The 14834-nt window shown below is 36.0% G+C and overlaps 1 pseudogene; it reads left to right on the top strand.

Annotated features, from left to right (window-relative positions):
* The first annotated feature begins 507 nt into the window (after positions 1-507).
* LOC105876268 (TBC1 domain family member 14 pseudogene) lies at positions 508-2056 on the top strand (annotated as a pseudogene).
* Positions 2057-14834: the final 12778 nt, after the last annotated feature.

Genomic DNA, 14834 nt, shown 5'->3' with positions numbered 1-14834 from the left:
AACGAATACCTTTGTAACAATATCGGTGGAACTGGATACCACTCTCCTTAGTGTCATATCGCGAGAATGGGAAAAGGAACACCATATGTACTCACTATTAAACTGGAACTAACTGCACAGCACTCCTGCACAGGTGAATGTAAAACCCAACAGAAGTCATGCAGGTGGGGGGAGAAGAAGGGGAGAGGTGAAATCAAACCTAGTGGGTACAATGTACATTATCTGGGTGATGGGCACACATATAACTAACTTTGTCTCAAGCAGTACTTCACTTCATATACAAAATATAAATTAAAAAATACAGATGGATTGAAGATCTAATTATGAAAGATAAATTTATAACATATTTAAAGGAAGATGAAATGATTTTTTATGATCTGGGCTAAGCAAATATTTCTTATGCAGGATACAAAAACTATGAAAGAAAAAGGCATAAATAGATTGTACAAAAAAAATAGCTTCAGTGCGCATCCGCCCGCGGTCCGCCGGGGAGGGAGGGAGGCCAGCATGGAATATGAAGACAAAACTGGAAGACCTAGCAAGCCACCCTCTCCGAAGCAGAATGTGAGGAAGAATCTTGATTTTGAGCCACTTTCCACCACTGCACTCACCCTCGAAGACAGACCAGCAAATCTCCCAGCAAAACCAGCTGAAGAAGCTCAGAAGCACAGACAACAGTATGAAGGAATGGTGGTTCAGGCCAAAAAACGAGAGCTGAAAGAAGCCCAGCGGAGGAAAAAGCAGCTGGAAGAAAGATGCAAAGTAGAGGAAAGCATTGGAAATGCTGTCCTTACTTGGAATAATGAGGTTTTACCTAACTGGGAAACAATGTGGTGCTCTAGGAAAGTTCGAGATTTGTGGTGGCGGGGAATCCCTCCAAGTGTGAGAGGCAAAGTCTGGAGCTTAGGCATTGGCAACGAGTTAAATATCACCCACGAGCTCTTTGACATCTGCCTTGCCCGAGCCAAGGAGAAGTGGCGGTCCCTTAGCACAGGAGGTTCTGAAGTGGAGAGTGAAGATGCTGGGTTTTCAGCAGCAGACAGAGAAGCCAGTCTGGAACTTATTGAACTGGACATTTCTAGAACGTTTCCTAATCTCTGCATTTTCCAGCAAGGTGGTCCGTTATCGTGACATGTTGCACAGTATTTTGGGCGCTTATACTTGTTACCCACCGGATGTGGGTTATGTTCAGGGCATGTCGTTTATAGCGGCAGTATTGATCTTGAACTTAGATACTGCAGATGCCTTTATTGCTTTTTCTAATCTTTTGAATAAACTCTGTCAAATGGCATTTTTCCGAGTGGATCATGGCCTTATGTTGACTTATTTTGCTGCATTCGAGGTATTCTTTGAAGAAAATTTGCCGAAATTATTTGCTCATTTCAAGAAGAACAACTTAACTCCAGACATCTACCTAATTGATTGGATCTTTACTTTATATAGTAAATCTCTGCCCCTGGATCTGGCCTGTCGTGTCTGGGATGTGTTCTGTGGAGATGGGGAAGAGTTCCTGTTCCGCATGGCCCTAGGCATCCTGTAGCTGTTCGAGCACATCCTGACCAAGATGGACTTCATCCACATGGCCCAGTTCCTGACCAGGCTGCCTGAGGACTTGCCTGCCGAAGAACTGTTTGCTTCCATTGCCACAATTCAGATGCAGAGTCGGAACAAGAAGTGGGCTCAGGTACTGACTGCTTTGCAGAAAGACAGCCGGGAAATGGAGAAAGGGAGCCCATCCCTCAGACACTGAGGCTGCAGATGTGACCCACGCTCAGCACTGAAGCAGCGCTCCAGCGGCCCTGTGTTGTTTCAGATGGACACCCTGGCAGCTGAGAAGAACAGGGCCTCATTTCATGTTTGATTCGTAACACTCGAAACACTGGAGGTGGCCTTAAAACAAACAAACAAACAAACAGAAAAAACTTCTAAAGAATAAACCAAGGCTTAGCCTTAAGAAGCTCAGTGGAACAATGCCCTGGTGTTTGCCACGGCCAAGCACTGCGTTTTCTGCATGGTTTAACTATAGGGCAGTGGCTAACTTCCTCCCCTCCTTTATTTCAGCTAAAGTTAATTGTAATGCTTTTATGTCAACTACTGGAAAATACATCACAATCTTTCTTAACCAAGATGCATGAGAAATGTTATTTGGGAGACCTCAGAGATGTTTTTGGCTCATATTTACATATTTTAGATATGAAAGGGATTGCTGATTGAGTTATTGAGATAATCTTTCCAGAGCTAGAGGTCATGTGTTAAAACCCACCTACCAAAGATAGCATTAAAGAAAAATGGGCTTTCTGAGGATAGGCGTTGAGTGCTCATGGGCTCCCTGGGAATCAACCCAACCTGCAGTTTGTCATTTTACCATGTTGCCTTGACAAAATTACAGCATGAAGGCCACAAGTACACACTTAGGTTCCAGTGGGAACCTGCTGTCTGAAAGATCATTCCTTGCATCTGCTGAGCAAGGGTAGAGAGTTCCAGCAGGCAGAGTGATTTGCAAAGGCCTGTGGCAATAGAGTCAGGTTTAAGAGTTGATGGGAAACAGCATGGAAACAGCCCCCTTTTAAGTAAAAGGGGGGGGAAAGAGAATGTTGAGACTTGCTCCTCTTCCACCCTACCTGTTTTTATGGAGGTCGCAGTACAGTGGTGCAGCCTGTGGAAACAGCACAGCGCGGGAAGGTTGTTCCCTTGCTCTAACAGAATGTTCTTCTTTGCCTTTGTCCCCTGGACAGTTGGATCAGTCCTAAGTGCCAGTGAGTCCCTCCTCATGCATTTGGCTTTAGAATATGCTTCCTAAGTCATTGTAGGGATGGAGCAGTGAGCAGCACACATCTAACAGCCCAGACAGTCTTGTGACAATGCTCAATAGCTGGACCCTCAGCACTTCCCCATTTGAGCTGATTTTCCCAAGGCCATTGGCAAACTTTATGTTCTAGCTTTTCCTTGACTAATTTTGAGAGCTTTGTATAAGAACTTAGGATATCCAAATTCACAGAAATGAACAGTTTTTACACAGAATAGCCTAAATGACAGGCCAGTATCTGTGGAGGCAGGTTCCTACACCGTAACCCATTGGTCTTTGGGAGTGCTCGGCAGACCAGGTTCACAGGCACGGTTAGCTGTGCACGAGGGTCTCGGTGTGGTCTGCACTCTAAGGCCCTTCTCAGCCATACTTCCCACCCCCAGGGAGTACCCCCATGGTTGAACTTGTTTCTGATTTTGAGGACTCTCTGGCTCTGTCAGTATAGCATGCAACAGAAGATTGGGCTGGGGGCTGTATAGTGGGACTAGGCTAATAGTGGCATTATTTTCCTAGGTTTTATATGTCTGCCATACCGCTAATGATCCTTCTAGGTACAATAGCAAGTTGCCAAGCCAGTGGTCATTCCCATGCCTTCCATCGCAACTCTGTACCATGTGCCATTTGTCCTGGAATCTACTTTCTTCCCCTGTGTTCTTAACTGAATCTCCAGGGAGGTTGCAGAGCATCATGGATACCACTTTCTGCCTCAGCCTTTAAATGCTGACTTGCCTCCCCTCTTGGAGGAGGCATTCTATCTTCACTGGAGGTCTTGACAGCCTCCAGACCTAGCCATTTTCTGACATCAAGATGCTGAATGTAACCCAGACTGAGCCCTGCACACTGTCGTTCCTCTCAGATGTACTTATTTTTGTTCCATGGTATGGGCGTTCTGTTCTCTAAAGATGTATATATTTTCTTACTGCACATAAAGACGTTCCTTAAGTAATACAGAAAGTGATGCAACGGGGCTTTGTGCGGCTTGTTCCAAACGCAGTTGTGAAACTTCGTGTGTATTCGAAACATTTCGGCTCTTAACATTTCTCATCAAGCAGTTTGACATAAAGCTCTTTGGATAGCACCACGTATGCATTGAGTCCTTAAACAGGATTCTATGCCCATCTGGAACACTTACCATATCTGGAGTTCTTGCTAGTTCAGTACGTGCTCTTCAGAGGCCAGAAAATTCCAAGTCCCCATCCAGGGTCACTTAGTCCCTTTCCACAGAGGATGCTGTGAGGTGTGGAGGAGTCTGTCTGCGTCATCGTTCAGGTAACCTGGGAACGCTGCCATGCTGCCCCTTGGGAAGTCTGCACACTCCACTTCACGTGCCCTTGTCATTTGGAATCTGAGACTTCAGGTCCAGGACATTTTGCAGCTTGCGTGCTAGAGTGAGCACTAGATCTCCCCCCAGTCACTGAGATCTTATTTAGAAACACTGTTCATTCACAAGGTACTTTTTTTTTTCACAAGGTACTTTTTAACTGTTCAGTTTTCAACTATTTTAAATAGTTTGCTGAAAACTTCTGATAACACTTGCTACATATCATGTTTTAATTGCTTGTACAGTTAACCTTTAATTTTATTTAGTGGAGTGTATCAAATAGGACTTTTTTGAATTGTAAATATGTGGTTTTATTAGATAAAAGTCATGTAAAATTGTTAAAAAAAATAGCTTCAATTATCAACAGATACCATTTTTACAATGGCATTGAGGCAATCCAAAGAATGGGAGGAAATATATATAGAACAATGGACTTATATTGAAAGATGCAAAGAAATTTGACAAATTAATGAGAGAAAAAATAACGTGATATAAAAGTTGCAAAGGGTTATAACAATATTTTAAAAGTGGATATCATCTGATAAACAGATATAAAGCCAATAGCTTTCAATGCCATAGGTCACTAAGGAAATGCAAATTAAGATTATCATGAGATATTACTGCATGCCCACCAATATAATTTAAATGTAAAATAGAAATACACCAAGTTCCTTAGTCAGCTGGGAGTGCTATTACAAAATACTATCAATAAGGTAGCTTATAAACAATAGTAATTTGTCTCTCACAGTTCTGGAGTCTGGAAAGTCCAATATTAAGTAAGATTCCAGCACAATTTGGTATCTAGGGAGGGCTATAAATTGGTATAACCACATTATATCTGTTTGGTAGTAGTGAAAGCTAAACTTATGTATATGTTAAGATAATACTTTTACTTCATAATATATAACCAATAACCATATATATTCAAAATATATGTACTAAATTATTCAAAACAACACTATTTATAATACCTCCAAACAGCAACCAAATTGCATCAATAATCAAACTGAAAATAAATGATCTACCACACAATGGAACATTTTATAGCAACGAGAATGAATAACACATAAATTCATGCAACTATATGAATGAAACCAAATATGAACTAAAAAAAAAAGCACTCAGACATATGATCATTTTTATGTAATGTATAAGAAAACACTAAACTATGCTGTAAGAAATTCAGATAGTGGGAGGTTTGGGGGTCCAGAATTGAAAAGAAGCAAGCAAGCATGTCTGTCATTCTGTTAATGTTATATTTCTTAATTTGAATGTTGATTACATGAGTATATCTAATTTGTGAAAATTCAGTGAGCTGTCCATTTATGACAAGAACCACTTTCCATATGTACATTTTACTTTAGGGAGAAATAAGGTGAAAGAGAGATATAGCTAAAACATAACCTCTGTTTACTTATATGTAAGAGGATGATGTGGACATAAATAATATACTGTATTATAAATTTCAAAGGTTTCATTATTTATCATGGTAATTAAAATATTAAGCATTAGTACAAATAACCTTAAAAAAATAGTATAACGAGAATGTCATATGAGAAATTAAACATTCAGCTATTCAAAGAAAATTTTTAAAGAAGGGTTATCTTCAGCTAATGATAAATGAATAATATAATTAATGATTATAAAAAATAAAAAATATTTAAAATGTTCACATGCATTATGCTTGTTGCAGTGAAATTAATAACATTCTCATGGTGAAGTGCAAATACAAAATGTTTTCATGGTAAATAGAGATCCAAAGTGAAATCCAACCGTCTTTTTATTCATTCAAAATGTATTTATTGGGACATGTTATTGAACATAATTGAAAGTTGTAAAAAAACCAATATACCAAACTAAATTTTAAAAATTTAATTAATTATATAGTTTGTCATTAGATCATGGCTTGAAATTTACCTTGGAGAGAAAATGGTAAATATAATTAGCTAATGAGAAATACTTTAGTAGAAGATAACCTTTCACACAGAGAATTATATAACATAATGACAATATTTATTGCACTCCTGCTGTGTGCCACAATCTGTTATGCTCTTTGCAGACATTCCCTGTAAGTCTCACAATATCATTCAGAGTCTTACTTCTGTTCCTGCATTTTGTAGAGAAGGAAATGGAGAGGCTCACTGATTCAAAATTAGGTCTTATCCTAACAACTGTGTTCTCAAGTGAATAATTCTTAGTACTGATTGTGTATCTGAAATTCACATGGGACTTTAACATGGACAGAGTTGGGGAATTATTAAGATCAATTAAAATTAACACTTAAGGAGTGAGCCCTGGGCACCTGTACTTTCAACTTGTTCCACAAGTTGTGAATTTTACTCCCCCTCACTCCTGCTCATACACATAATTCTAGGGATGAGTTTTGTAATATATTTGTTTCTTTCCCATTACTCAACGATGGTGTTGTTTTTGTTGTTGTTGCGGCTATTAGTGTACCTTTCAGAACATCTCATTGCTTTTGCAGAGTTCTGTTAAGAAATCAGATTGATTCTCAACTTGTATAGCTATACTTCTTTCTTTACTTCCGGTTTACCTTTTTCTCTAATTCTGCTGTCTTCTTACTTTTGGATTGAAAATTATGATGTTATGCTTTGGCCCCGTGTGCCCTTCTACTCCTGTTCTGACTAGCTGTCCATGTGAACTGATTTACTGAATGACTGAATTGACTATTTTTGATGGGGCTAGCTATAGTGAATTTTAATTTAAATTATGATTTACCATTGGCCATTACTGTATCAAGACCCTGAATTACTATCCCATCCTTAAGAAAAAGATAGTCCTGTTGTTACACAGCCATCTCACTGAGTTAGTATGATAGATAAAGATTCAGAGGTTTCTTGGGTCAGCTGGCAAAATTCTATGTCTTGGTCAGAGTGTTGATTATAAGAATGTCCAGTTAATAATAATTTATTTAGTTAAATATGAGTTAAATATGGTTTCCTGTATCTGTATTTTTGTTGTATATGAAAAACTTTTAACAATTAAAACAAAATAAAATGCAGGGAAAAAGTAGAATTGGGGAGAAATTTGGGGAGATTATTGCAGTAACCTATGTAAAAGAAATTGGAGAATGAGGCAGCAATGGTAAAGGTACTTTATCCTCTGAATGGCAACACAGGTAAAGTCTACCTGTCCACCTGCACCCTCCCTGTCTCCCGAAGCTGAAAATAGCTGAGGAAAAGCACACAAATATGACAGATAATTAGTCTTCATAGAAAGCCTAATGTAGATGTCAGTCTTACAATATTACTGGAATTTATTCACTGGCCTACTCTTTGAAATAGCTTTTCTGTACTTTTTCTTCTCCAATCCTCACTACCTCACATCCATAACCCCAACTTGCCCTGTGATGATGATCTTATTTCCTATTTTATGGAAGAAAGCTACCAATTACATGGATCTATTATGCTACATATAACTATATTTATATATTTTTGCTTTCTTATTATCAAGGAATTTAAAGATGGTAACCTTCTACTTTTGCATAAGAACAGATTCCCTTTATCTTACTAAAGAATATTTTTGGCAATTTCCCCCTCTTCCACGTCATTAATCCTTTTTGATTTGTCAGCTTCAAAACATTCTATTATTAAAGTCTATGAAAACTGTTCTACTCATGTTCATACTAAATGTAATGGTAATTTCCTAGTTCTCATCACATTTGATTGAGTCATCAGCAGCATTTGGCACAGTTGATCAATCTCCTTTTTGATGGATTCACTTGCTTGCAGTTACTGCCCAATGTCCCAGGTTTTTCACTTACCATATTCTCTAATCCTACTTAGTTTTCTTAGCTGTTTTCTCCATCTTTCTGATCTCTGCATGTAGAAATACTCTAGATCTTATTTTTTCTCTTCTATTTTTATCTATATTGTCACTCATTCTGTGATTATACCTAATCTCATGGCTTCATAAGCATCTCAAAATTTAAGTGGCTCAAACTGCCTATTTGCTTTTCCTGACTTAAAAATTGCACACACACACACATGCACATGCACCAGCAACAACAAAACGCTTCCTTCTCCTGTATCTGTATTTTTGTTGTGTATGAAAAACTTTTAACAATTAAAACAAAATAAAATGCAGGGAAAAGGTAGAATTGGGGAGAAATTTGGGAAGATCATTGCAGTAACCGATGTAAAAGAAATTGGAAAAGGAGGCAGCAATGGTAAAGGTATACATGACAGAAGTGATAAATGGCTATTGTCCAATTGTTCAGGCCCCAAATCCTAAAGTTAACAGTGAAAACTCTTTTTGACACCACATATGCAATCAATGACCACCTTTTGCTGGCTCTGACCATTCATCCAAAATCTAAGCAATGCTCATTATCTTTACTATTACTACCTTCTTCTCCTCCATAGGTTACTGTAATAATATTCCCAAATTATTCCCAAATTCTATCTTTGTCTTGCATTAGTATATTACTTTTATAATAATTTACATTTAACAAATCATATTTATTTCAGATAATTTATTTTGTACCAATAAAATTAACATAAAATAGGAATAAACTCATAAAATAGAATATTTAGAAACTTCTAAATGCACTAGAATATTTAGGAACTTTCTATATACAGTAAAGATAAATTTGGACATCTTAGAATCTTTGTAGAAATCTGAAAATAACAGCAGCACCAGACATATTGTCATGTAGAAAGACAGCTTTGATTTGTTTGGTAGATAGTTATGGTTGGAACTCTTCCCAGACCATTGTGATTTGTGCATGTGGATTCAATCTAAATTAGTGGAGGTCTGACATAATTGCAACTGGATGTGAATTAGTGTTCACTGTTTCAGGGAGAGACTTGAAAATATGTAAATGAAAGGGTAGCATATTGCTAATGATCATTATTTATTCAATGCCATTCATTTCACACAGGAAGAAATGAATAATACTTCTAAAATACACAGATTTTCCTAGGGCCATGCATTATTATATTATCAGAAAATGTCAGAACCTGATTCTAAAGTCATAGAAATAAAATTACTGTTAGACTTTTTTTTTTTTTTTTTTGAGACAGAGTCTCACTTTGTTGCCCAGGCTACAGTGAGTGCCGTGGCATCAGCCTAGCTCACAGCAACCTCAAACTCCTGGGCTCAAGTGATCCTCCTGCCTCAGCCTCCCGAGTAGCTGGGACTACAGGCATGCGCCACCACGCCCGGCTAATATTTTTTTGTATATATATTTTTAGATGGTCAATTAATTTCTTTCTACTTTTTAGTAGAGATGGGGTCTCGCTCAGGGTGGTTTCGAACTCCTGACCTCGAGCAATCCGCCCGCCTCAGCCTCCCAGAGTGCTAGGATTACAGACGTGAGCCACCACGCCCGGCTAGTTAGACTTTTTTTGAGGGGTGTAAGGGATATATTTGTTCCATAGTGATGATGGAGAATTCTTGAATGCTTCATCCTCATTTTGTCTTCTTTCATTTCTTCTACACATATTATAAACACTTAAAGTGTAGGAAAAGCATCCTGATTCTTAAGGAGAAGGTATAAATTAAAAATTAAATTTTAATATGATTCCATTTTAAACTATAAAATAAATGTATTAAGAACAAAGTTTCATTAAAGTGCAAAGCTACCTACAAAGGCATTCTTAACTGTAGGTTTTTCTTATAATTTAGATAAAAATATGGTGTTATTTGAGTATATCAGTTTTGGAATATAAACAAGAAAAAACTCTTTGAAATAAATTATATGATAAAAACACCTATTCAAGTATTTTAACTTAGCTTAATTATCAATTGTTATTTCCAAAAAGTCAATGTGTAGAATTGTTTGCATTTTATAAACATTTATTAATTATGTACTACTTGCAAAGTAACAATATTATGTTACCTGTAGATATATTATGATATATTCCAGCGTTAATTTTTCTCCTTTGAATGTCTGTGCCTTGAAACTATAAAAATTAAATTGCTTAAAAATAAAACTGAGAAGTGAGAAGGTAGGAAAAGAATGGGAGTTGAGCCATTTGATGATGTGGATATTAACTTCCTTCCTCTAGAGAAAGTTGTGAAGGGAAATGGGATCAGTTTAATTTCTGGCTTTGAAATATTTTATACTTAACTCTTTATGTTCTAAAATTCTGCTTGTGAAATTGATACACTTGTGTGTTTATTTCATTTTATATAAGTCATTGAGAAAAAAAATGTAATACATTATAGCCCAATGATAGAAGTTTTTGGATACATGCTTTATAGATGATAGGTGTCTCAGTCTGTTCAGGCTACTGTAACAAAATACCTTACACTGGATAATTTATCAACAACATACATTTATTACTCAGAATTCTGGAAGCTGGGAAATAAAAGGCCAAGGTACCAGCAGAGACAATGTCTGGTGAGGGCTCACCCTCTGCTTCAAAGACAGCACCTAAGGCAGAAAGGATGAAAAGCTACTTCAGGTCTCCTTTATATGGGCACCAATCCCATTCATGAAGGCTCTGCCCCCATGAGCCACTCATCTCCTAAAAGCTTCACCATTTAATACTATTGTATTTAGCTTAAGTTTGAACATATGACTTTTGGGGATCAGGGCATAAACATTTGGACCATAGCAATAGGAATATTTGATTTCTCAAAGTTTTATAAAGCTACCAAGAAATATAATAAACTATTCAACAGGTATGGATTTCAATATAATAAGAATAAAATTAACTGATATGTCAATTCATATATATATATTTATATATCTGTTATATTATCAGTTAATTTAATCATTCATTTAGAAATATTCATGCTGGGAGTGACAATCTCTTTTTTGAAATTTACTGTTTTAAAATAACTTAAAGCTACATATATGCTATAAAATATAACTATGTGGTAATATATCAAATAAGTCCTTTGTAAGATTAAAATAAATGTTTCATCAGATTTTGCTCATTGTAAATTACCTTAAAAACTTTATGGTGAATATTGTAAAGCTACAAATATCCCAGATATGATACTTTTTGGTGTAGAATAAAGATTATCAACAATCTATGATTGTGAGGTTTTCAATATGGTTAATAATAGAAAAAAAGTGAACATAGTCACACCCACTCCATTGTTTAGGATTTTTGTTGTTTTGGTTAAACTTTTCTCAGACTGTAGCTTATACCATAATTTCTAAATGGTCAGTTTTTCCCCTCAAAGATTTCAGCATAAATTACCAAATTGCCCAAACATTTTTTAACCTAGAAACATTTCCATCTACCTACCTTTTTTCTTGCAGTTTGCTACATTTTGTCTCTGTTTTATTTTTTTCTCTTTTGTTAGAACTGTAAAGATATTTGACCTTCCTCTGTCAGCTTTAGCTTTCCTACCTAACCTGACTAAACTAGTAATATGTTACTTGGTTTTATTCATTTAAAGGAACTCATTAACAATACATTAGAGTATCATTCAAATTCATATCTGAAAAAGTGAAAAATTAGTCATATGATCTGATAGCCTTAAATGTATGATACTAAATTTATAATGAACCACAGTCATAAACATTCAAAATGTGAAAGTCTGATTAATAAGGCAAAATATAACTCGAAACAGTTTAAAGATATTAGTAAAAAAATCAAATCAGGAAAAATATTAGCATTTAAAGTTCTGGAAATTCACACAATATATTCTTCATAATATAATTTTGAAAAATTAAATATGAAGAGATAAAAGTGTGTATGTGTACTTTGTAAACACATATAACCGTTTAAAATGCTTGGCCACCTGTTTCACAATTCTGTAGTGTTCCTACAGTGATACACCCAACTGAAATAGATGTAAATAAATTCCCATACAAAAAATAAATGAATAAAATAAGCTTCACAGCGATGTCCAAACCATTCAATAAAAATGTACTGTGAGAGGGATATTAAAAGTGCGTATGGGCTGGCGCTGTGGCTCATACCTGTAACCCTAGCACTTTGGGAGGCTGAGGCCAGGAGTTTGAAACTAACCTGGGCAATGAAGCATGGACCTGTGTTTACAAAAACATAGAAAAATTAGCCTGGGTGAGCCTATGGTTGAGCCGCGTGGGAGGCTGAGGAAGGCACTCAGGACTTTGTTGTTGCATTGAACCATGGTGACACCACTGCACTCTAGCAAGAGCAACAGAGTGAGAGCCTGTCTCAAAATTAACAAAAAAAGAAAAAAAGTGCATGTGCATTTGTGACTACGAATTACTAGAGATAGGAGATCATCCCAAATTACCCTTACATCACTCCTAACCTGATTTTGCCATTTATGTAGTAAAAAAAAAAAAAAAAAAAATAGCAATATGTAAAAGATACAATAAGTACAATATTTTAGTCCCATGATAAATACTAATGGAAATACAGAAGATAATTTAGGATCTAGGCTAACTCAGTGAACAAATAAAGAACTGAGTATCATTTTTTAAACTTAGATATTCAGTGATAATTTACTGCTACTCATTAACAAATATAATTGAAACATGTGAAACATAACTATTTTTCATAAAATATATCCAGATGTACTAAAATGACTTTTCAGCAGTACATTTTTTTTCTTGAAAATGACATATTTTCTGTAGCCATGCTAGGGATAATCTAAATGAAAAACAGCCTCTACTGACATTATGTATGCACCTTAAACATCACATATACACAAATAAGTTCAAGAGAAATTTGGTCATGTCTCATTCCATTCACTATACAATTTACAAAGGAATTTCCTTCTCTTCATTATTCTTTGGGAAGTAATCAATATTATTTCTGCATTATAAATAAAATGTATTGAGAAAAACTAAATCCAAATTAAACAAGCTAGCAAAATTGTTAAATATTTGAATCACATCTTTAGGTCATCACATTCTGTTTCTTTAATTTTTGAATTTTTAGTTATGGATACATAATAGTTGTATATCTTTAAAATATTAAACCTTAGTAATCACAAAATCAAATGACAGTTTAGAGGGCTAATATTACCAGTTACAATTCTATTTAGATACATTTATATTTCTAGATGGGAAAAATAGTTGAAAGTCTGACATGACTCCTTTCTGTTATTTTGTTAGCTTCCATCACTGATCTATTGGCCATTCTATACAAATCATTCGTGCCAATGAGTTTTATTCTTTCATTCGACAAATAATCACACAATATATTCTAGACACTGCCCTGGCTATTAGTAATAAACAGTGGATAAGCAAAAATTACTTTTTGTCCCCATATTGTTAACTACATAATGGGAATACAGGCATTAAATAATCTAACTTACTCTGGGAAATGGTAGCAGACTGAATAACGGTCTTTGAAGATCCACATCCTAATCCCTGGAGGCTGTGACTATTGTATATAATTCCACAAGGCAAAAAGGACTTTGCAGATGTGACTAAATTAAGGATATTGAGATGGAGAGATTATTCTGGATCAATCTGGTGGGCAAAGCATAACACAAGGGTTACTTATAACAGAGAATGTGATGGAACGATGGTGGCAGAGAGAGGAAAGGTCATTTGATGCAGGGCCATGAACCAAGGAGCGAGTACAACATCCATCCTGGAAAAGTCAAGGATACAGATACCCCCATAAAGACTCCAGAAGGAACCAGCCCTGTCAATATGTTCATTTTAAGCCAGTGAACCTTATTTCTGACTTTTGATATGCAGAACTACAACAGTAAATTTGAGTTGTTAATTTCACTAATCATGTAGTCCATTTTTGCAGCAGCCATAGGAAACTAATACAGAAGTCTAGAAGGCTTTTTTGGGGGAGTTTTAGTAGAATCAAGAGTTAGTAATAAGAAGACATTTTGGAATATATTTTCAGAAAGAAGAAGCGATAAATTCATAAGACTATTTTTGAAAAGAGTTTAATTTTTTTCAGGAAGTTTTGAGGTACTCCATAAAGAGTGAGCAAGTGACAGAGTAATATAAGATGTGGCTGGGAAGGTAGGTGGAGATTAAATTAGCTTTTGGCTTTTGTGTATTGCTAAAGCTTTGGGACATTTTATGAAGATCAATGAGAAAATATTACATCACTTTAAGAAATTGTGAACCTGCTTAAAACATCACTATAGGTTGTGAATAAAGTGAAATTGAAACATAAAATAGAGAATGAATACTCAGAGATCAGATCGAAAGTTATATCCATTATCTAAGGGAAGTAAAATGACAATATGGACTGGGGAGGTAGCCCAAAGTATAAAAAAATATAAACAATATAGTAGAATGTTTGAAAGTAAAATCAAATGAATTGGTTTGTTGAAAGAAACACACATTTAGGATGATTTTTCTAACTTGAACATTGGGGCAACAAAATGAATGGTGGAACTATCTATAAGGTAGGATCTTGGAGGAGTAACATTTTAGGGAAAGGAAGACAGAAGGTGTTTATGTATTTATACCTGGACATACAGAGTTCAAGGTGTCTGTGTGAAATTCCATTGGAGATTTTAACTGACATGTAGATGTTTAGGTTTGGGGCTCAAAAAATAGATGTAGTCAGAGTTAGAAAAGATTTGCATATTCTCAGTGAATAGGCTATAATTCAAGTTTTGAGAAACGATGAGTTTGCCTAAGAAGGAAATATAGACCAGAGTTTCTCAAACTTAGGACTGTTGGCATTTGACCTGGGTAATTCTTTGTTGGGGTGGGGGAGAGGCTGCCAGGTACACTGAGGGATATTTAGGAGCTTCACTGCCCCTTCAGAAATCCATAGAAACAACCCCGACTCTCCTACACCACAT

Source organism: Microcebus murinus, chromosome 23, assembly GCF_040939455.1.
Source record: "Microcebus murinus isolate Inina chromosome 23, M.murinus_Inina_mat1.0, whole genome shotgun sequence".
Taxonomy (NCBI): domain Eukaryota; kingdom Metazoa; phylum Chordata; class Mammalia; order Primates; family Cheirogaleidae; genus Microcebus; species Microcebus murinus.
The sequence above is the reverse complement of the archived record's forward strand: the minus strand, read 5'-3'. Positions and strand labels throughout refer to the sequence as shown.